Source organism: Ursus arctos, unplaced genomic scaffold (genome assembly GCF_023065955.2).
Source record: "Ursus arctos isolate Adak ecotype North America unplaced genomic scaffold, UrsArc2.0 scaffold_27, whole genome shotgun sequence".
Lineage (NCBI taxonomy): Eukaryota > Metazoa > Chordata > Mammalia > Carnivora > Ursidae > Ursus > Ursus arctos.
In genome coordinates, this window is record NW_026622952.1 from 28,697,161 (window position 1) to 28,718,504 (window position 21,344).

The window sequence follows — 21,344 nt, forward strand, 5'->3', positions numbered from 1 at the left end:
AGTCATTCAAAATAATTTGAGTGAATGTACATAATTCACAAAAAATTTAATTATCTACAATCTAGATCAGAGAATTAAGATACTATAAGCTTATTTTCCTTCAATTTATTCTACATTCTCACCCCAAGTAATTATAAACACTTTCTTCATACATTTCTTTTATTCTCAGGATCTGGTGGCTAAACCAAGGCCCACAGAATATTTGTAGCTTTCTGAAGGTCAAGGAATTGGTCAGGCATGGAGGAAAGACCTAAAATAAAGATTTCCTTCATTCAACCCAGTACAAAATTCTTAAAGATTTGATATTTCTGTTTAGTGATGATACCATCTTTACATAAAGAAGATAGCCCATTATGTTGGCAGGCAAATTGAAAATAAGCTTTGCATTTATGAGGGTGTAAAATTAAATGTAATTCTTTACCTTGAAATGTAAGTGTCAGCTACCAGTGTCTCAATTTTACAAGATATGTAGGAGAGACACAGATGTTCTATTACTATTTCAGTTAATTTCCCCTTTCTTTCTTGAGACATCATTAGCTTCTTGTCAGAATTATAGCCTGTACCTTGGGAAAGATAAGACAAGGATACTAATTTCAACCGAAAGCTTTTCAGTTAGTTTCCCAAGGTGATAAAATTTTTGAAAACATGAGTGTTAAATAACTCAAAGAGTTGTTTTTAAGGATGATTTTCTCAAAGTATTAGAAATGTGATGAAAATTTGATATGGCCTGATGGTCTAGGTTCAAGAGGAGAGTTTGTTAGCGCCGGCTGTTATGTGACCTTAGGGACATTTCTGAAACAACCAATCTCCTTCCCTGAAAAGTTGGTAAAACTGTACCACCCCACAGGAAACTTTGAGGATACAAGAGGATAAAGCACACATGCATTTCGCGAACTGCAGAACATCATTACAAATCTTATTAATAATAGCCACCCCAATATCAACTATGGGGTGATAATCTTACTACAATCCCTAGATGTTAAAATGGGAAGGGACTTTTCAACCCTCTCGTACAGATGAGGAAGCTGAGGCCCAACGAGGTAATTTCACTCAGTAGCAGAGTGGAGAGCTCAAACCCAGAGGTTTGGTTTACGCAAAGTTCTCTGCACTGCCCCAGGCCTGCAGCTTGCTTCTGTATAGTCTGTTCGCTAAGAATAGTTTTTATATTTTTCAATTGTAGGAAAAAAATTAAAATAATATTTCATCATATGTGAGAGTTGTTTGAAATTCAAATTTTGGTGCCCACAAACAAAATGTATCGGGACACCTCTATGCTTGTTGGTTATGTCTCATCTATGAGCGCATTTGGGTGACAACGGCAGAGCTGAGCAGTTGTGACAGAGACCATATGGGCTCCAAAGCTAAAATACTTACTGTGTGTCCTTACGCAGAGGAAGCTGGTTCACCTCCACAGTACGTCGTTCAGCCTTCGTGTTGGTATCTGCTGATCACTCACCATCACTCCGCTGTTAACTAGTAACTTTAAAAGTAAGAGGATGACACATGCTCTTACGTCTTACACTAATCTTTTGAAATGAATGCTGATAATTAAATCTATTTCAGACCAAAGCCTCAGTAGATTAAACTGTTTTGTCAGAATGAAAACTAAAACCAAATCCTTAACCTAAGTGTTCATTTATATAGTTCTTTTATTTCTTCCCCATTTGCTTCTTACTTTTTTGACTGTATGTATGTACACACACACACACACACACACACACACAGACACACACACAGCAGCCATACCTCATTTTCAGCTATAATATATCTAGCAAACAAAACAAAGAAAGAAACCGAAGAAAACACCCCAAAATGTTTTAATTTCAAAGGAACAGAAAGGGGAGACTTCAGATTTTGAGGTGGAATTTCTAGGGAATATTTGTTTCTGCTATAATTTTAAGAAATGAATCAATATAATGTCTTACAAATTAAGTGTGATACTCTAAAATTAATTTAAAAATTCTTTCCTTCTACAGTTTCTATGGTATTTTGCATGGAACTATGTTAAATAGCTGTGTAACTGATTCTGCTCATTGAAATTATTAATAGTGTAGGGATGGGAACTACAGTATTTGGTTTTCTTTCAAGACAGAGGTTGTCTTCAGTCTTTGTCAATCTATTACTTCCGACTTCATATCAGTGCCTAGGTTATAACATTATAACATCTTTGAAACCTTTCACAGTTTTGAGATTTAAAAATTTAAAATTAAAAATTGCTAAGCATTGCCCCAAAGCAGCCAGTTCTAATACCTGTAAGCCTACCATGTTGTTAGTGCTTGAAAGGGCCACCTCAGACAGCATTCCTAGGGCAAAACAAAAGGGCTGCAAGTCTTGAAACTGCAGATCAGCTCTAGAAACGAGGAAATGTATGTTGACGATGTATTTATGTATGTGCAAATATTAAGTGCAGTCAAAGAATCTGTTTATCTGGTTAAATTTCCATTTATGGTACAATATATCAGCTATTCTCAGTTAATGAGGGCTGCCATTGTGGCCATAATGCTGTTAGATAAGTTGGTAAAAAGGAAAAAAAATTATTAAGACTTATTTTACTAAGACTTCTTTAACAGGGCTCCAGATTATGGTTAGTTTGCTTGTCTGTTTTTCTGGAAATGGCCCTCACGTCATCTTACATTAATTAATGTTTGTTTTGAAACTAACAACATTAGACAACCAATTCGTTTTGGTTAACTCCTATTTTTCAGATCTGGTCTCTTTTTTCTCGTATTATTTATCAGAGATATACATCATAATATCTAAGAGTAAATTAAAAAAGTACGTGTTTAACTAAACTTTACTTCATTTTGAAGTTATTTCCTTGGTTTAGCAATAAAACGAGCTTGGTAAAGACTGACTTGTAATAAACAGAACAGTTTTATTTGTTTTTTGCTAAAAATAAACCAGATTAAATCAAATATGCAGAGGAATTATGTACTAGATGGCAAATAATTTACTCAATTGGGTATTTGGATAGAAATCGATTTAGGTAGAAATAACACCAGATCTTTTCTGGCATATGTAAATGTTTATAAGGATTTTCTAGCAATTTAAATGTTCTGTGATTACTGGCAACCTTGAAGAGGACGTAGTTAAACATATTTTACTCTGAAGACTGTAAACACGCTATAAAGGATTGGCCCCATGAGACCTTAGCATTTTTTCTTAGAAATAATTTTTTTAGGCAAAGGTGACTTTCCAAAAACTTTAAAGTGATTGACTTATATTGAAATTTAAGCCAAAAAATTAAAATGTAAAATTTAGCTGTTCCTCCATTTTGGCTTTTAAGAACTGATTCTGGGTTTTAAGAGCTGGTTCTTCAAGATCTGAAGCCCTACTGGTGTTTTCCACCCATCGGTGAAGGGTGTGTTGTTCAGTTATGACATTAGAGGTTGCCTTCTGTTTCTTCCAGAAGAAATTTTCTCTGGGACCCCATGAATAGTCATTAGCCATTTTTCTGTTAGCCTGAAAAATAAGAGATTGAAAATAATCTCCAAGGGTAAATGACAGGCCAATTGACAACATTTCTGTTGACAGCCACTTCCTCAGGGAATTTTAAAAATTCTTTACAAGAGATCCTGTGCTTTTTTTGCTGTGGAGTAAGATCCCAGAGAAAGACTCTGAGCGCTGTTAGTAATGCTAGTGACATGACCAGGACCGAGTGTCCAATTACCACAGTTAATAAGTATTTGTTGATTTAAGTATCCTTAGAGTTTATTGAAAATTGTAGATAAAGTAATATTCAAAGTAAACTCCGGGTTTCAAGTTTTAATATGTTCCTGGAATGATCCTTTGAGGCTTTTAGGTATTGAATTAAATTTTTAAGTACTGATAAAAACGAACTGCTCATTCTCCTGGAATATGTCAATTTTTCCAAGGACAGCACTTTAACAGGTAGTGTGTAGTGTAGAAATTGACACCATTTAATTGAAGGTAGAACCAAGAAGGAGAATTGTCTAGGGCAAGAAAGTCTTTTAGAATTCAGATTTGGGGAAAAAAGTAATGAAAAGAAAATATGCTTTTTCTTTCTAAGGCATCTGTTTTTGAAGTCATTGAAGCTGAGTAAGATAATTCTATAATCTCTTAGAGGAGGCACAGAACTTCCCAAATTACATTTAATTTAGAATGGAGAATCAGGTATCAGTGCCATAGATTGGATCTTCTTTGGTAAAGATGGTAGACACGCAGTATTTATGTTCAAAAGAAACAGCAGAAGTTAAAATAACAAACCATTAAAAATAACTGTCTACTCAAAGTGAGGCTATGTGTCCCAGTGGAATAGAACCAAACCAAATACTGGAAGGTAGAAGCTCCTTATTTCAGTCCTGGTCTCATGAATCACCTTCTGGTGACTAATTATTGGTTCTCTTTAATGATCAGTATTGAGGTTAGCTAGTGACCTCTTATCCCCCATTATTTTTTTTTTCTCAACATCTGATTTATATATGATTTTTTTTTAACTTTCAGCTAATTCTCAGGAGACAATTGCCAAGCTTATCCTACTTCCCATGTATAATCCCATAATTCCATTTTTGTTTTTTTCATTATATGTACATTGTTAAGGCATGTGCAATTTTATAATATTTTGCCCTTATTATTAGCTATGTTCTATAGTTATATATATTCAGGGCTCTCTATTTTTATGATATATCTTTTATAATTACTCACTGCTTATCTGATGCTTGTTTTCTACAGACTTCTGAGAGAGACCATATGACACAATAACCCCTGAGTTTTTGTCTATTTATAACCATTTTTATTTGGCATTTACATTAGAAGCTCAGTTAGCTGTATATAACATCCTAGGCTCATGGGTCTTTTTTTTTTTTTCCCTCAGAATTTAAAATTTGTCTTGGGTCATGACGTGTTGATGTGAAACAGTCTGAGCTATTCTTTTTTTTTTTTTTTTAAGATTTTATTTTTTTATTTGACAGAGAGACAGCCAGCGAGAGAGGGAACACAAGCAGGGGAAGTGGGAGAGGAAGAAGCAGCTCCCAGTGGAAGAGCCTGATGTGGGGCTCGATCCCAGATCGCTGGGATCACTCCCTGAGCCGAAGGCAGACGCTTAACGACTGTGCCACCCAGGCGCCCCAGTCTGAGCTATTCTAAATTTCTTTCTTTTACAAGTTATATGCTCTTTTTGTTTGGAATGTCCATAGAGTTTGCTCGGATGTCCAGCTGGTTGGCTTGGGTGTGTCTGGGTGTTGGCGATCACTAGTTGATCTGCCCAGGGCAACGTCCCCTTCCTTGTCTACTATGCTGTCTTGTTCTCCTTTCCATCCCCACTACGGTGTGTCTTCATGCCCTGTCTTCCACATTTACCCTTTTCCCACAAACCTTCTATATCTTTCTTGATACTTTTGATTTTTTAAAAATGTTCCTCCTTTTTAACCTCTATTTTTCTTAGGATATTGTCTGCAATCTTTCTTTGTGTGTTCCTTCTACTTTCTTTATTAGTTTTTATTTCCAAATTGTTTCTTTTCCTGATCTCTCTTTTATACCTTAACTTTTACCTCCTAGGGTCTAGTTTTGCTGTTTTTCGAATTTTCTTTTTGTGACTTATACTGCTTATTCATAACTTCTGTCATTTTCTTAATGTCTTTTAGCTAATTTTGAGATACTGTTACAAATTATCTGGCGTGCTCCTCTGTTGGCATGCTTTTTGAGTAATTGTTTCTTACACGCTCTTTGAAAAGTGATCAGTCACAGCCCTTTGTTACTCAAGTTTCTTGCTTTTTTTTTTTTAAGATATATTTATTTATTTGAGAGAGAGAGAGAGAGCAAGCGCATGGGAGTGGGGGGAGGGACTGAGGGAGAGGGAGAGAGAGAACTTCAGGCAGACTCTGCACTGAGCACGGAACCCAGTGCGGGGCTCAGTTCCACAGCAATGAAATCATGACCTGAGCTGAAACCAAGAGTCAACTGCTCAACCAACTGAGCCACCCAGACGCCCAGCTCACGTTTCAATGAGATGGCTTTCCTGCATGTTTGCAAAGGGGTTCTAGGGTGAATGGCTGTGAGAGGAGCCCTGAAGCATTTTACCGTGGTGATTGGGAACTCTCTCCCTGCTGGGTCCCATGAGGTAAGAAACATAGTAGTTGCTTTTGCAGTTACCTCTAAAGAAAGCTTGCTGAGATCCACTTCCTAAGAAACTGTCCGTGGGAGTGTGTGGACCTTCTCTCTTCTGTACCACCAGTGTTCCCGCCTGGTCGCTTTGGGCTCTGTTTTTAGTAATGTTTCCTCAGACTGGGTTCTGTCTTGGTGAAGGCGTAATTTTCTTGTGAGTTTCTAGTTACTGAGAACGTAGGCTGCCTGGAATCTTTGGGATTGCAGCCCTTCGGTATGTCCCTGAGGTCTTTCTACATTCTCCACAATTTGGGAGTCTGTGCAAATTTCTACTGTTTCCGCTGCTTGTCCTCAGACAAACTTGTCTTCAGACAAATGCTTGCTGACAGTTCTACTCGGATTGTGGTTTTCCTCTTTGAGAGATGAATATTTTAAAGCGATTTCTGAAATCTGGCTCATAGGGTCATCAGAACTCTCTTTTCTTTTTTCTGCTCCTGCACAGCTCCTGATCCCAGTATGTGATCATATATATATATATATATATATATATATATATATATCATGATATATATATCATATATATACCTCGTACGATGTGATATATATCTCACACAGGCCTGGGATCTGGTCCCGCCTACTCAAACTCTGGGGGACTTGGGGGCATCTCACCCCCTAGTTTTATTGAGGACATTGTCCCCTTGAAAACTATTTTTTTCTCTATTTCATTTTTTCTTTCTGTATGGGAATTTAATATACTCAAAAACTATGCCACTGTCACAGCTTTATTGATTTATTATCCTTTGAATATGACTCTAGACCAAGAAACCGATTTCTCATGAACTCTTTTTCTGATTCATTTCTTTCCAGCCAAAGTTAAGTGTGTCCAGTTTGACTACTCTTCACAAGCACCGGCAAACCCTCAAAACACTCTGCCTATCTGCTCATCTGCTTAGTGGACTTGCTTTCCTTGTAGTCTGTCAGGTTCTCATCACATTCCATCCTGATATGGCTCCCATGGACTAGGGCATAGCTCTCTCTGTAGCACCTGTCTACCAGCTTCATTTTCAGGAATACAAACGCCAACGACACAAAAGGAAAGTTGGAATGCCTTTGTGAGTCAGAGTGGTATAAAAATGTGGTTGTGTTTTCCTCAGAAGGATATGAAAAATCCCAATTGTATAGTCTCACTCACTCATTTGGCATCTGGGCAGGTGCAATTAAGATTCGAGGTAATGTAATGGGAGGCATACTGGAGAAGTTCCTGGACATCATATTTTCTTCTAGCCTAATGACATCTCAACTCTGTAATTGACAAACGAGTTTCAAAGGAGTACTACGTGAGTTTGCTTTTGATTTTTTTTTAACAGTAAAAAACAATTACCTACTTCTAATTTGAAATCGAAAATATCAGTGGCCAACAAGATAAAAAACTGAGAAAATCTTTAAGCAACTGAAAGAAAGATAATGAGAATATTTATATACTCTTAACATAAACAAAAAGAAAAGGAAATAGAAATTCTGATAGGTTAGACTTTTTGACTTGTGTGTCTCAAAATTAAATAACCTAGTTATCTGCAAGTGATAAAGAAATTTAGATATCATTAGAATACCTTCATTATACTCATTATAAAACTATCCAAAAATGCTCGTCTGGCATATGGTGGACACACAGCAATGAAACACAGTAGCTTGAGGAGAGTGACTTCCCAAGCAAGAAAATACAGAATCAAGATGCCCAGAGTTCAGGAGCACACAAATGTCAAATCCCAAACTGAGCTTGCTTGAAAAGTTTCCAGCAGCACTCAGTCGTTTATTCATTGCAAAGAAAATATAGCCTTAGGGGCGCCTGGGTGGCTCAGTCGTTAAGCGTCTCCCTTAGGCTCAGGGCATGATCCCAGCGTTGTGGGATCGAGCCCCACATCAGGCTCCTCCTCTATGAGCCTGCTTCTTCCTCTCCCACTCCCCCTGCTTGTGTTCCCTCTCTTGCTGGCTGTCTCTGTCAAATAAATAAATAAAATCTTAAAAAAGAAAATATAGCCTTTTTAATGGAAACCGCTTTTACCTTAAAATATTAGGGTCATATTTCACACTTTGTGTTCTTTTGCTAGTTGTGGAAATGATGATAATTAAGTAACAGAGCATTTTACGCACATTGGAAAACATGCCGTGATCCCATCAGTTTGATGTATTATGCTTTAACAAACCTTAATAATGGAACATTTCCAGTTTATTTCCTGAGATATAGCAGACTTTTTTGGCAAGTGTGGAAACCTGTTCAAGCATCTGTTAGGGAGTGCAGGGGAATATGGTTGTGTCTAAAAGGTTTCCTTGACCTCACACGAATTTCTGTGATGGGAGCTAGTTTTCTGCACTTTAGTTCATGTCTCTTTAGTTTTTATGATAAAATAGCAAGAACAGAGTATCCAAAATCAGTGACTGTTTTTGGTTTGGAAGTTAGGTAATGATTATTGGACAGAGTGGGAAACTGTGTAGTTTGTTATAGCTTGATTTAACAATATTTTAAGTGGTGTTAATTTTTTTTAAGGACAGTATGAAGTGCAGAGAACAGTAATTCCTTCTGTCTGATGAAAAATTTATGAAGATGTACAGCTAACCATGTCGTTCCTATTTGATATTTTTTCAGTGTAGTAACAAATTAATGGTACTTTAAAATTTTCTCCATTGCTGATCCTCTAAAAACTAGGACTTTGTATTCTGGTTTGCCCACATTTGCTAAAACCAGGTGGGTCACTACTTTTGTGAGACTATATTATATGAATAAAACCAACTTGCTACAAATAGTGAGCTGGAAGGGTGCCTGGGTGGCTCAGACGGTTAAGCATCTGCCTTCGGCTCAGGTCATGATCTCTGTGTCCTGGGATCGAGCCCCATGTCGGACTCCCCGCAGGGAGTCTGCTTCTCCCAGTCCCTCTGCCGCTCCCCCTGCTCATGCTCTCTCTCTCTGTATCCCTCTGTCTCAAATGAATAAATAAAATTTTTTTAAAAAACTGTGAGCTGGTGTCAAATTATTTCTGAACGAGTATTATATTAAAATCACAAATGACAATCTTTTAACAAAAAATTTGATCAATTTAGAAAAACTAAAGGTGACTAATTTTAAAATGATTGAGTCTGTGCAGGCCAGCCTATACCATGTCTTGAGATGGTATTTAATTATTATTTTAACTTGTGCTTTTAAATTATACTTCCATTACAGGCTGCTGAGGCGCACTTAAGGAATAGTTTTCATTTTAATCAAAAAAATGTCACATATATCCATGACGAAGCTGTGCGAAATAAAACAATAAATTTAATTTATGAAGTTAATGTCATACAGAATATTTTTCTTTGTTCTTAGAAGTTTGATGTCAACTGTATTATTTAAACAAACACCAGTTTATTTGAAGAGAATCTCAGGAAGAAAGTCTTAGGTGCTATCAAAGAGAAGGCTCTTGCTTCAAAGACAATGCAATTATGAAAGCAGTTAGGAAAGAATCTGCCTCATATGATATATGTATGGACTAAAGTGAAGGAGAAGAGATATAAAAGGTCTGAGATGTCGGTTTTGTAAAACCCACAATAACTGAACATCGACATACATGCCGGCTTGTGTGTGTGTGTGAAGAGAGAGATCATAATGCCAAGGAAGGACTGAAGATGGAATATTGTACACTCATTGAACATAGTTCTTAAACAGCTTTGTTGATGTGCAATCTATTTCCTGTAAACTAATTTATCTACAGGGCTGTGCATCCCTCACAATACCGTTACACTTCCATCATCACATCCAAGTCTCCCAGTGCCCATGAAATACACTTGTTATAAACCGCGTCTCTGAATCCTCACTCCCACATCCAGCCCCAGGCTGGTGCTGGTTTGGCTTTCTATCTCTATACATTTGTCTTTTCTAGACTCTTCAGATAAATGGAATCATATGATATGTAGGCTTTTGTGTCTGGCTTCTTGCGATACAATGGTTTTGAGGTCCTTCCTTCTTGTACCGTGTTCCAGTAGTATGTTTCTTTCCGTCCTTGCATGGTTTTCTGTTGTATGGATGCACCACCTTTGTTCATCCATTCACTAGTTGCTTGTACATTTGGAAAGTTCCCAGTTTTTTCACTATTATGTATAACGCTCTGATCGACATTCACATGTAAGTCCACATGGACGTATGCTAGCACTTTTCGGATACAGTCGTGGAATTTCTGAGTTATGTGACATAGGTTTACCATTTTGAGCAACTGCCAAGTTACTTCTCAAAGTGGCTGCAGCATTTCACATTTGCACCGGCAATGTGTGAGGGTTCCAAATTCTCTACATCCTTGCCAACACTTGTTATTATCCGTCTTTTTTTCCATCCTAGTGGGTGTGTAGTGATATCTCATTTTTTTAAAAAGATTTTATTTATTTATTTGACAGAGAGAGAGAGAGTGTACACAAGCAGGGGGAGCAGCAGGCAGAGGGAGAGAAAGAAGCAGGCTCCCCACTGAAAGGGAGCCCAACTCAGGGCTTGATCCCAGGACTCTGGGATCACGACCTGAGCCAAAGGCAGACGCTTAACCATCTGAGCCACCCAGGTGCCCCAACATCTTGTTTTAATTTGCATTTCTCCCAAAGACTAATGTTGCTGAGCATTTTTTTTTCATGTGCTTATTGGTCATTTATATATGTTATTTGGTAAAATACTTATTTAAATCTTTACCCATTTTCAACTTTTCTGGTCTTATCATTGAGCTGTATTTTTATATATTTTATAAACGAGTTCTTTCTCAGATATATAATTTACAAATATTTTTTCCCTAATCCGAGGCTTGCCTGTCTTAATAGTGACAGTATTGACACTACTTTGAGTATCTTTTAAGAGTTTTGATACAGCCCAATTTAGCAAGTTCCAGAATTTTGCAAGCAAAAATGCTTCTGATTGTTGTATGCTTTTGGTTTCCAGAGTACGTGAATGTTTAATTTTGTTGGTTTTGCCTAGCTTTATTGTTGCTTTGTGAAGAAAGGATTTGCTTCTCTCCTTACATGGCCATCACTCCACATCTACTTTTAGCATGTGAGAAGAAAAAACAAAACTAATAGCCTTTGAGTTTGGAAAGGGAGAGGGGATATGATGGGGAGGGGGGTTAGCCTGTAGCATCTTCCTTCCTCAAGTTTTTCAAAGGCTGTATGTGCATAGTATGTGTGTGGGTGTGTATATTACTAAAGAGTAGTATAATTTTGTCGCAGGCTATTTATTGCTTTATTAAAATGAAATACCTGATGCTCTAACAGATTGTACAATAGATTGTACAACAATAGAATTCCATTCTCACTTGGGTTCTCTAACACAAACCAAAAAAACCATGGTCTGGATTAAAAATCTGAGGTGGTCCTATATAGCTTTGTTGGTCTTCTATCAGATATGTTTTTTACCCCTCCCATATCATACAATTCATATACTTCACAGTATCATTTACAAGAGATATATACATACAGACAAACCATACACAGATGAATCTTTGTTATTTTCTGAATTAGCATTCTGGTCTCAATTTCAACATGGGTCATGGGTGTGTGTGGTGGGGAGGGTTTCCCCACACTACCAGGGAATTCTCCACAACACCAGCTGGATGTCCTACCATTTAACTCAATTCTGACACTGTCTACGCAGACGTAATGACAAATTCTACAGGTTAGGGGTCAGCCCCGCAAGTCTGCCTGCCTCCTACCCTGACTTCCTAAGCAAATCACAAGTCTAGGTTGTTGCCTGTATTCTGACCACCTGGCCTCAAATCAGAGGTTCCCACGACCTGCTCCTTGGGTTCGATGAACTTGTTAGAGTGGCTCATAGAACTCAGAGAAACATTTTATGTACTATATCGCTGGTTTTTTATAAAAGGATATAGCTCAGGAACAGCCAGAAGAAATGCATAGGGCAAAGTATGTGGGAAGGGTGAGGAGTTTACATGCTCTTTGAGTGGGCCACCCTCCCTGACTCTCCATGTGTTCAGTGACCTGGAAGCTCTTGGAACCTTGCCCTTTTGAGTTTTTATGGACGCTTCCTTAACTAAGCATGACTGATTAAATATTCCTTGCTGACTGAACTCAGCCTCAAGTTCCTCTCCCTTTCCTAGAGGAGCTGAGGGTGGGGCTGAAAGTTCCAACCCTCTGATCAGTAGGTTAGTTCCCCTGGCAACCAGCCCCCATCCTAATGCGCTTCCCCTATTCACGTCATTAATACAACAAGACGCCTTTATCATCTCCACATCAGCACTTCAAAGGGTTTCCGGAGTTCTGTGTCAGTGAGGACATATATTTTTTATTATAAATCACAACATCATGCTTCTTTTTGTTCTTGCCTTTTAAAAATGTAATTATCTTTTTTAAAAAAGATTTTATTTATTTCGTTGAGAGAGAGCTAGAGAGAAAGACAGCAGGAACAGGGGCAGAGGGAGAAGGAAGAGCAGACTCTCTGCTGAGCTGGAAGCCCAGGCTCCATCCCAGGACCCTGGGATCATGGCCTGAGCTGAAGGCAGATGCTTAACCGACTGAGCCACCCAATGCCCCTAAAATTTACATATCTTTTACAAAAGTTTATTCTTAAATGTACAACAGGATCCAAGACAGCATTCCAGCTATAGGTGGCGACAGGTGTTAAGGGCAAGAATCTAGATGTTCACACAGGAATGGAATTATGGATCACCACTGTCCCAGGCACAAGGAACATCTTACTTTTTGTCAGGTTCCTTTATTCCTTCAGTGGCCAGGACGTCCTGCCCCTGAGACTTTGCTTTTAGTTCCTCTAGTTTCTTCTATTCCTCTTTCTATTTCTGCTTGAATGCCTTATCTTCATCATTCATCTCTTTGGCCTACTCCTTGGGCTGTTTCAGGGACTTTTTTCCGCCACCTTTGTGGCCAGACCCAGTATCCCACTTACGACATATTTGTGTGCTTGAGTATATAACTGGTAGATGCTGGCAAAGATGAATGTGATCCTTCCTCTCATTCGTGGACGTATGTCCCTTACGCAATATGTTGCTGTCCTTCCTTCTGCCAAGAAGTGAAGTCTGTTTTCCTGTCCCTTGGATCTGTGCTGACCTTGGGCCTTTGTCTGATCAGAAGAATGAAGCAGACATCTTGTGTCACTTTCAAGCTTAGGCTACAGGAGAACTCGTAACTTCTGTTTCTGACTTCCTAGCATCCCGAGAAGAAGCATATGAAGAAACCTAGGGTAGTGGGGTGATAGGCCCAGCTCACAGACACCATCAACCACCACATATGTACGTAGGCCATCTTAGACCCAGGTGAACAGCCAGATCACAGTGGCTCCCTTGTTGAGATCAGCAGAAAAACTTCCAGCTGAAAGAAGTTACATGAGTGGTCAACAGGCACATGAAACGATGTTTGACATCACCAATCATCAGGGAAATACAAATCCAAACCATAATAAGGTATCACTTCACACCTGTGAGGACAGCTACTCTCAAAAGGACAAAAGGTAACGGTATTGGTGGGGATGTGGAGAAAAGGGAGCCCTTGTGCACTGTTGGTGGAAATGTAAATTGTTTCAGCCACTATGGAAAACAATATGGAGGTTCCTCAAAAAATTTAAACTAGAACTATCATAGATGGTCCAGCAATCCCACTTCTGGACATATATCTGAAGCAAGTGGAAACACTGTGTCAAAGAGATATCTGCACCCCCATATTCATTGCAGCATTATTTACAACAGCCAAGGCATAGAACCTAAGTGTCTACTGATGGATGAATGGATAAAGAAAATGTGGTGTATATACACAATGGAATGTTAGTCAACCATAAAAAAGAAGGAACTCCTGCCATTTGCGACAACTTGGATGGACCTTGAAAGCATTATGCTAAGTAAGTCAGACAGAGAAAAAAAATACTTCGTGACCTCACTTATAAATGGGATTTAAAACAAAAACACAAAACCCACAAGAAACAAAATCAAGCTCATGTAAAAAGATCAGATTTGTGGTTCCTAGATGGGGTGGCTTGGGGGAGGCAGAATGGGATGAAGGTGGTCATAAGGTACAAACTTCCAGCTACAAGGCAAATAGGCCTTAGGGATGTAAAAGACAGCAGGATGGTTATGGGTAACACTGCTGTTTGGTACGTAAGAAAATTAAAGTGTAAATCCTGGGGCGCCTGGGTGGCACAGCGGTTAAGCGTCTGCCTTCAGCTCAGGGCGTGATCCCGGTGTTATGGGATCGAGCCCCACATCAGGCTGTTCCGCTATGAGCCTCCTTCTTCCTCTCCCACTCCCCCTGCTTGTGTTCCCTCTCTCGCTGGCTGTCTCTACCTCTGTCGAATAAATAAATAAAAAAACTTAAAAATAAATAAATAAATAAATAAAAGTGTAAATCCTAAGAGTTCTTATTACAAGGAATAATTTTTCTTGCAGTAATTATTTCATGATATATAGTCATATTGTTATACTATGCACCTTAAACCTGCACAGTGCTGTATGTCAATTATATTTCAATAAAACTGGAAAAAAACTTTGCCATCTGCGTCAGCCCGAATTCCTGACCACATAATTCTGGGGAAATAAAATGATTGTTGCTTTAGGCCACTTACTTGTGGTGGTTTGTTATGTAATAATTGATTATTGAGACAATATTTTTTTTTACATTTTCTCTATAAACAGTTATGCCTGAACAGAATATCTTAAAACAGGAACTATGATTTTTAGTCTCCTTCAAAATTTTTTGGACCTATCTGATATCAGAAAGTGTAGACTTTCTGCTAGATATTTTATTTAACTATAACTTGTATACTTTTTTTTGGTATAAGTATATATCTTTTGTATAGATCTTTTAAATTTGTGCTTATCAAGTTTGATGTTACGTCAAAGTTTATGTAATTGGTATTATTTTTAGGGATTGTGTGTGACTTTTAAAGCTGTTGGCTGTAAATTATCAGATTCATGTCTCAAGTAAAAATCTTTCAAGTGGCACTTTGCTCTTGGTGCTTGCAGTATCTCTTTGAGATAAGCATGATGTTTTGAAAGAAGGGGAAAACATTTTCATTATGGTTTCTTTAATCAACAGGAGTCAACTATTTGCCTTTTATTACCACTTGCAAAGAAACTGATTCTTAATTTCCCATTTCTGAAATGCCCTAGGGTAATAGAGTCCTAATGACGTAAGCGAAAACGGAACACCTTCTCATGCTTGCTCAAACATTAAGGCACACAGGAGTGATTACCAGAGGTATCTGCTTTCATAGACACCAAGTGCTAAATATGTTAGTATTTCCTGCTATTCTTCTGAATTTTGAATACTGTTCATATAAATTGAAAAGGCCAACGTATAGAGACATTTATGTGATTTTCTTCCTGTTAAAAATATAGACTTGTTAAGGTAATGGAATAACAGATTTTCGTAAAATTATGTGTACAGTTAAAATCTACAATTTCTTTTACACTGAATACAGTTATTTTTGTTATAATTAAGTAAAAGTATTTCCATTTAACTGTTATGATAACATCGGATTTGTATCTTGTCTGGGGAAATCTGCACATTTCATTCATCCGAAATTACATTATTTACCTTAGTGCTTGACTGTATAGCCACTTGGATTCTAGGATCTCAACGCCTGCACGTACGAGCTTGAGAAGACTTTGACAATTGATTTGCAGGACACATTTTAAAGCATGTAGCCTAACCAGTAGTACTTTTGTACTTAAAGTAGCGAGGGTCTGAAAAGGTCATCCAATGGAAAATGTGTGAATTAAATATTTCTGATATTCATTCCCACTTGGGAACAGCTACAGGGAAGGATTTGTTTGGTTATAACTATACACCATCTTAGCATCTTCCGTACCAGAGTAAATTTTTAGTCTTGACAGATGATAGGATAGAATCATTGTCTTTGTAGAGAAGACAAATATTAGATACTTAGGGAAGGAGGGGCAGGAGCATTCAAGCTCAAACTTTCTTCGTGATATTCCTACCAGATGGACTTTAGAAATTTACAGAGTTTCAGTCTAAAGCTGAGGTATAGTCTTGCTTTTCCTTCTCAAAGATTTGATGGTTATTTTTTGCTAGGCAGACAATTTAACTGAAAGTGTTGGCTATCCCTTTATTTTAGTCCCAATAAGCATGCTTTTTAAAAAAAGATTTGTTTATTTTAGACAGAGAGAGAGAGAGAGTGGCGGGGGAGGGGCAGAGAGAGAGAGAGAGAGGGAGAAAGAGAGAATCTCAAGCAGACTCCTGCCGAGCTCGATCCTGGGACCTGAGATCATGACCCCAGTGGAAATTGAGTCGCCTGCACAACTGACTGAGTCACTCAGGCGCCCCAGCACACTTTGGTTTTTTAAAATAAACGTCTATTCTTTTGGCGATCCCTTTAAAGTCAATCTAATTCCTCCTTTTCAAAGGTTTTTTGTGTTCAGGCTATAGAAGTGCCTTGACTGACCTGCTGCTCTGAGGTAAGGGAGCTGGGGAATTGAAGGAAATTTGTGAAAGGGGATAGAAAATTTCCTCTTCTTTTACCCTGAGCCTGGCCCTCAAAGTGTGTTCCACAGATCAGGGGCTCCCGCATCATTTGGGAGCTTGCTGCCTCCAAGACCTACTGAATTAAAATCTGCGTGATGACCAGAATCCCCATGCGGTTTTCATACTCAAAGTTGCCATGCTCTGCCCCAGCAGAAAGCGTTAGGTAAAATCTGCCAGGCATCCCTCTCCCATGGCCCTCAGAAAGATCTCTCTCTTTCCAGGTTTACCTCTCAGGAGCTCTGGCAGTTTGTTTCCACTAGGTGTGGCTTTGGGGAAAGAATTTAATTTCCTGGGTTTCTATTTGCTATCTGTACAGTGATGGTCTAATGCTTTGTGACGTCTCTCTTGTGGCTTAGCTAGCCTGCTGTGCGGACTCCGATCTGTCGACAGTGAGCCCAGATCATGATTTAGGAAGAGAAAATCTCTTCCACCCCTTGCACAGACACTCACTTCACCGGCACATACTTACCCTAGCCTAATTCACACCAACTAAATGAATTTGTTTCAACTTAAGTTAGCATAAGCTAGATTCCTATGAATATAGTTGCCACTTTAAAATACATTCTGAGGTAAAAGTAACCAATTTTTCCAAAGGAAAAAAAAATGTAATGGACTGTTGTTCTTTCCAGTTAGAATACATCATGCCTTCAATTAATTACCTTCTAGTATGTCACTTGGTATCATGATATACTATAAGCTGTATTTACTGTATTTAAACTGTTTAGAGGTTAAACTGTAGAGAGTTTAAACTGTATTTAAACTCTCAAAGGAGAATATTAAAAATATAAAATAGACTTTGATTTACAATTTAGGAAGCTCTTCACCTGCATGATTTCACAAAATACAAGGAATTTATGCAACTTCCAATTTAAAAATGTCATGCGTGGTAAACTGGCAGTTATTGTTAATTTTGTAGATTTCTTTGAAGTCCTTAGTGTAAAGCATCGCAGAGACAGTTTACTGTCACGTAGCAGGCTATAGATACAGCTGTGTCGTTCATGATCGTTACTGTATTTTGGTGTTGTAACGGCTTAGGTTAAGGAAATTGCTATTATTTCCCCAGAATTCTTTCTCCCTCCGTATATTAAGTTCAGTGTGTCCCGCCTGCGTTGACATAAGGTACAGACACTGAGGCACCAGTTTTCTAGGCTTGACAATACTTCAGACTGATATTTTTACTTGATATCTCACTTTCAATATATAGGAGACATTGTGGGCTTTGGCGTGTGATAGCCAGATTAACTCTCAACATCTAAAATGATTTCAAGTAGCTTGGTGGCAAAAGGTGATAAAGGATTGAAGATAAACATTGTTAAAACAGTTAAACGGCATCCCGGAATTATGTGAAAGGCATTTAGATACTAAAAAGTGTCATGTATTTCAGAATAAAATAAGGGAAAGCAGAAGTCTATTTTTCATGATGTATGCTTTTATTTGATTGTGAGACACGGCAGTGTTTTTTTTAGAACCCCTGAGTGCACTTTTTTTTTTTTTTTAAATCTCCCAACACATGTTGGTGGTTACAAAACCACCACAGGCAGAAGCTTAGTTGGTCATTATTAAACATCATTTTTAATGAGTAACTTTTTAGTAATCAAAAAACAACTGACACGGGGCGCCTGGGCGGCACAGCGGTTAAGCGTCTGCCTTCGGCTCAGGGCGTGATCCTGGCGTTATGGGATCGAGCCCCACATCAGGCTCCTCCACTATGAGCCTGCTTCTTCCTCTCCCACTCCCCCTGCTTGTGTTCCCTCTCTCGCTGGCTGTCTCTATCTCTGTCGAATAAATAAATAAAATCTTTTAAAAAAAACTGAAATAAAAATACTTTCTCTCTAATACTATGTCCTATTTGATGAGGTATAACTAAAAACCTTCCTAGCTTTCTTTTTTTTTCTTTTTAATAAATATTTATTGTGAAGCTCTTATGTGCCAGATGCTGTGTCAAACTTAAAGACAAAGACAAATAAAACATAGTTCTTGCCATTGTGGATCCTAGAGTTCAAGAAGATGGAGGAAAAAACCCGAGGAACTATAAATTTGTTGTTTTGTGGAAGATGGAGTTGACTTAATGAGAATATTGAATTCATTTATAAGAAGTCAAAAGCATAGCGATTAATATGGAATGATCATGATACCACGTGAAAGAAATAACAAATGTGCAAGTTTTCAAGGATATAAAGGGGGAGAACCAGACAGACTTGATTCCTGTTTTTTGCTTTTTTGTTTTTAAAGATTTTATTTATTTATTTGACAGAGAGAGAGGCAGCGAGAGAGGGAACACAAGCAGGGGGAGTGGGAGAGGGAGAAGCAGGCTTCCCACTGAATGGGGAGCCCGATGTGGGGCTCGATCCCAGAACACTGGGAAGGCAGACGCTTAACGACTGAGCCACCCAGGTGCCCCTTGATTCCTGTTCTTATGGAAATGATATTCTAGTACTGGAGTCAGTTTAAAATTAAAAAAAAAAAAAGGAAAGATCAACACAGTAACTTAGAATTAGCAATAAGAATGAATGCCACCAACAAGGGGCCATGATATTGGGGTAAAGGTAAGAAAGAGTCACTAAAGATCTGATTTTAATCACTGAGGATGTAAAGGATGAAAGTGAGCCAGCTGTTGGAAGCAGGTGGGCATGCTAAAGGCATTCTAGAAGATGGAAAAGTTAGTTGGATGATTCTCTGGAACTTTAGGTTATTCTATCAGTAGTAGGCTTAGTATTTAAGATTCTCAAAAATATATAGTTTTAGAGGTAAGTCATGAGAAATCAAATCAACCAACCATATCAGTCCCATTTCATTATTTTCTGTAGACATATCTGAAAAGAGGCAGAAGCCTAGATCACATTCTCTTTACCTGAACTTATAAGCCTTAGTTACAAGGAATAACCCCTTGAATATTTTGCTAACTTTTTTTGCTATATGCAAAAATTATCTGAAACATGTTTAGGTAAATTTAGGCTACTTTCCTTTACTTTAAGATCCAAGTTTGACTAGTCACTAGGGAAAAAAGAATTTCACTAAATAATTCATAAGACAAAACAATGCAGAGCATCAATGTGTCTGAATATTTGTTAGTACTTTGCTTTCATTTATCTGCTGAGTTTTGTACTCTGTATAGTTTTCAGTGGTTGCTCCAGGGATTACACATACTCTACTTTTCACAATCCCCTTAGAATTTTAGCACTTGAGCGTAGAAATCTTACCTCCTTTATACTGCAGTGGTCCAGTGTGTTACATCTACGTACATCGAACGCACAACCGAATACATACTTTTTGCTTTCAACCATCATACGTATTTTAAAGAACTTAAAATGAGTCTATGACATTTAGGCAGACATTTACCATTTCAGTGGCTTTCATTTTTCATTCCTGAAGTTCCAAGTTCCCTCCGGTACCATTTCCCTTCTGTCTGAAGGACATCTCTTGGAGCAGTTAGCTTCCTTCATCTGAGGGTATGTCTTATTTGCTTCCCCTCTAAAAGATGATATTTTGGGCTACTTTTGGGACTCCATGCTGAGACTTCTTTTTGTTCAGCATATAAAAAATGTTATTCCACCCCCTGTGTGCCTCTCTGGTTATTGCCCCTAAATGTGGCCGGTAAGATGTAAGCAGAAGTGTTTGGATAGGTCTTCCCGACCATTCATAACTTGCGAGAAAATGACTCAGTGGCATGAAGGGCGCCATTTCTTACTTGGGCTTCTTCTCATTCCTGCTTGGAACTCCTATGTGATGGCTGTAGCTCCAGCAGAAAGTCTGGGACTTTGGGGATAGAAGAGGTGACACAGAAGGAGCCAGGACCATGGATGATTTTGCTAAGTGCTGCGTGAGCTCTGGGAAGCCTACCTCTGGACTACTTTCACATGAGACCACAAACTGTAGTGGTATCTGTTATTATCCGCTGAACTGAATTTCTAATGTGTGTAGGGGTCACATCCCTTCCTTGTCTTATTCCCTGGAGGCATCTCTGTTACATACCAAACATTCTGTATATGTATACTACTTAAATGGATTACATTCTTTATATATATTTCAAAATCCCTTAGTGTAGGTGGCAGGGTAGAAAAAACATTAAAAAAGCTCTAATTCTATGATATGTGTAACTTGTAGGAACTCAAAAAAGCTTCTAACTTGTGTATCTTTTGATATCTTTTGATATATTAGGATATCCCTAATCCCAAGATGGTGGACTCTGATGATTCAAGGATCACTTTTCACACCTCGTTTTTCCCAGAACCTAGCACTGTGCTTACACATGATGCTAGTAATGACGGACATCCACAGGACCTGGCTCCTTCCTGAGACCACATTTACTAGACCCTCTGTCTTTGTGTCTAGGAGTCCAGTGTTAACCACCAAGGCAAGAGTGTACCAGAGGATATTAAGACATAAGACATTTGTTGATTAGATTATTCGTACTTGCATAAATTTAATCCTTTAAAAGTGCTTTAGATACCAAAATGTATGATCTTTTTCTTCACATCTAAAAAGGTAATTATGTTGGAGATTTGAGGATCTAAAAGTCCGAAGGAATGGTGGAAAGATCAATAGGACCAGTGAGTAGTGTTGAGACTACTAAAAATAAGCAAAGAGTGAGGATGGAGAAAACAACATTACCAAAAAACCTTGTTCTTATGAAATTGCCTTTAATTACTATAATAACTCACTATGAATGTGTTCTGTTCTAATAATAGTAAGGACTTGGAGATTTCTCTAAATTGTATCCATATTCCTAGAGGTGTCAAAAGCCCTTCTAGTAAGTCTCACTTTCTGCTTTTTTG

The 21,344-nt window shown here is 38.2% G+C and overlaps 1 pseudogene; it reads right to left on the minus strand.

Annotated features, from left to right (window-relative positions):
* Positions 1-12,773: 12,773 nt before the first annotated feature.
* LOC113262019 (translation machinery-associated protein 7-like) lies at positions 12,774-19,853 on the minus strand (annotated as a pseudogene).
* Positions 19,854-21,344: the final 1,491 nt, after the last annotated feature.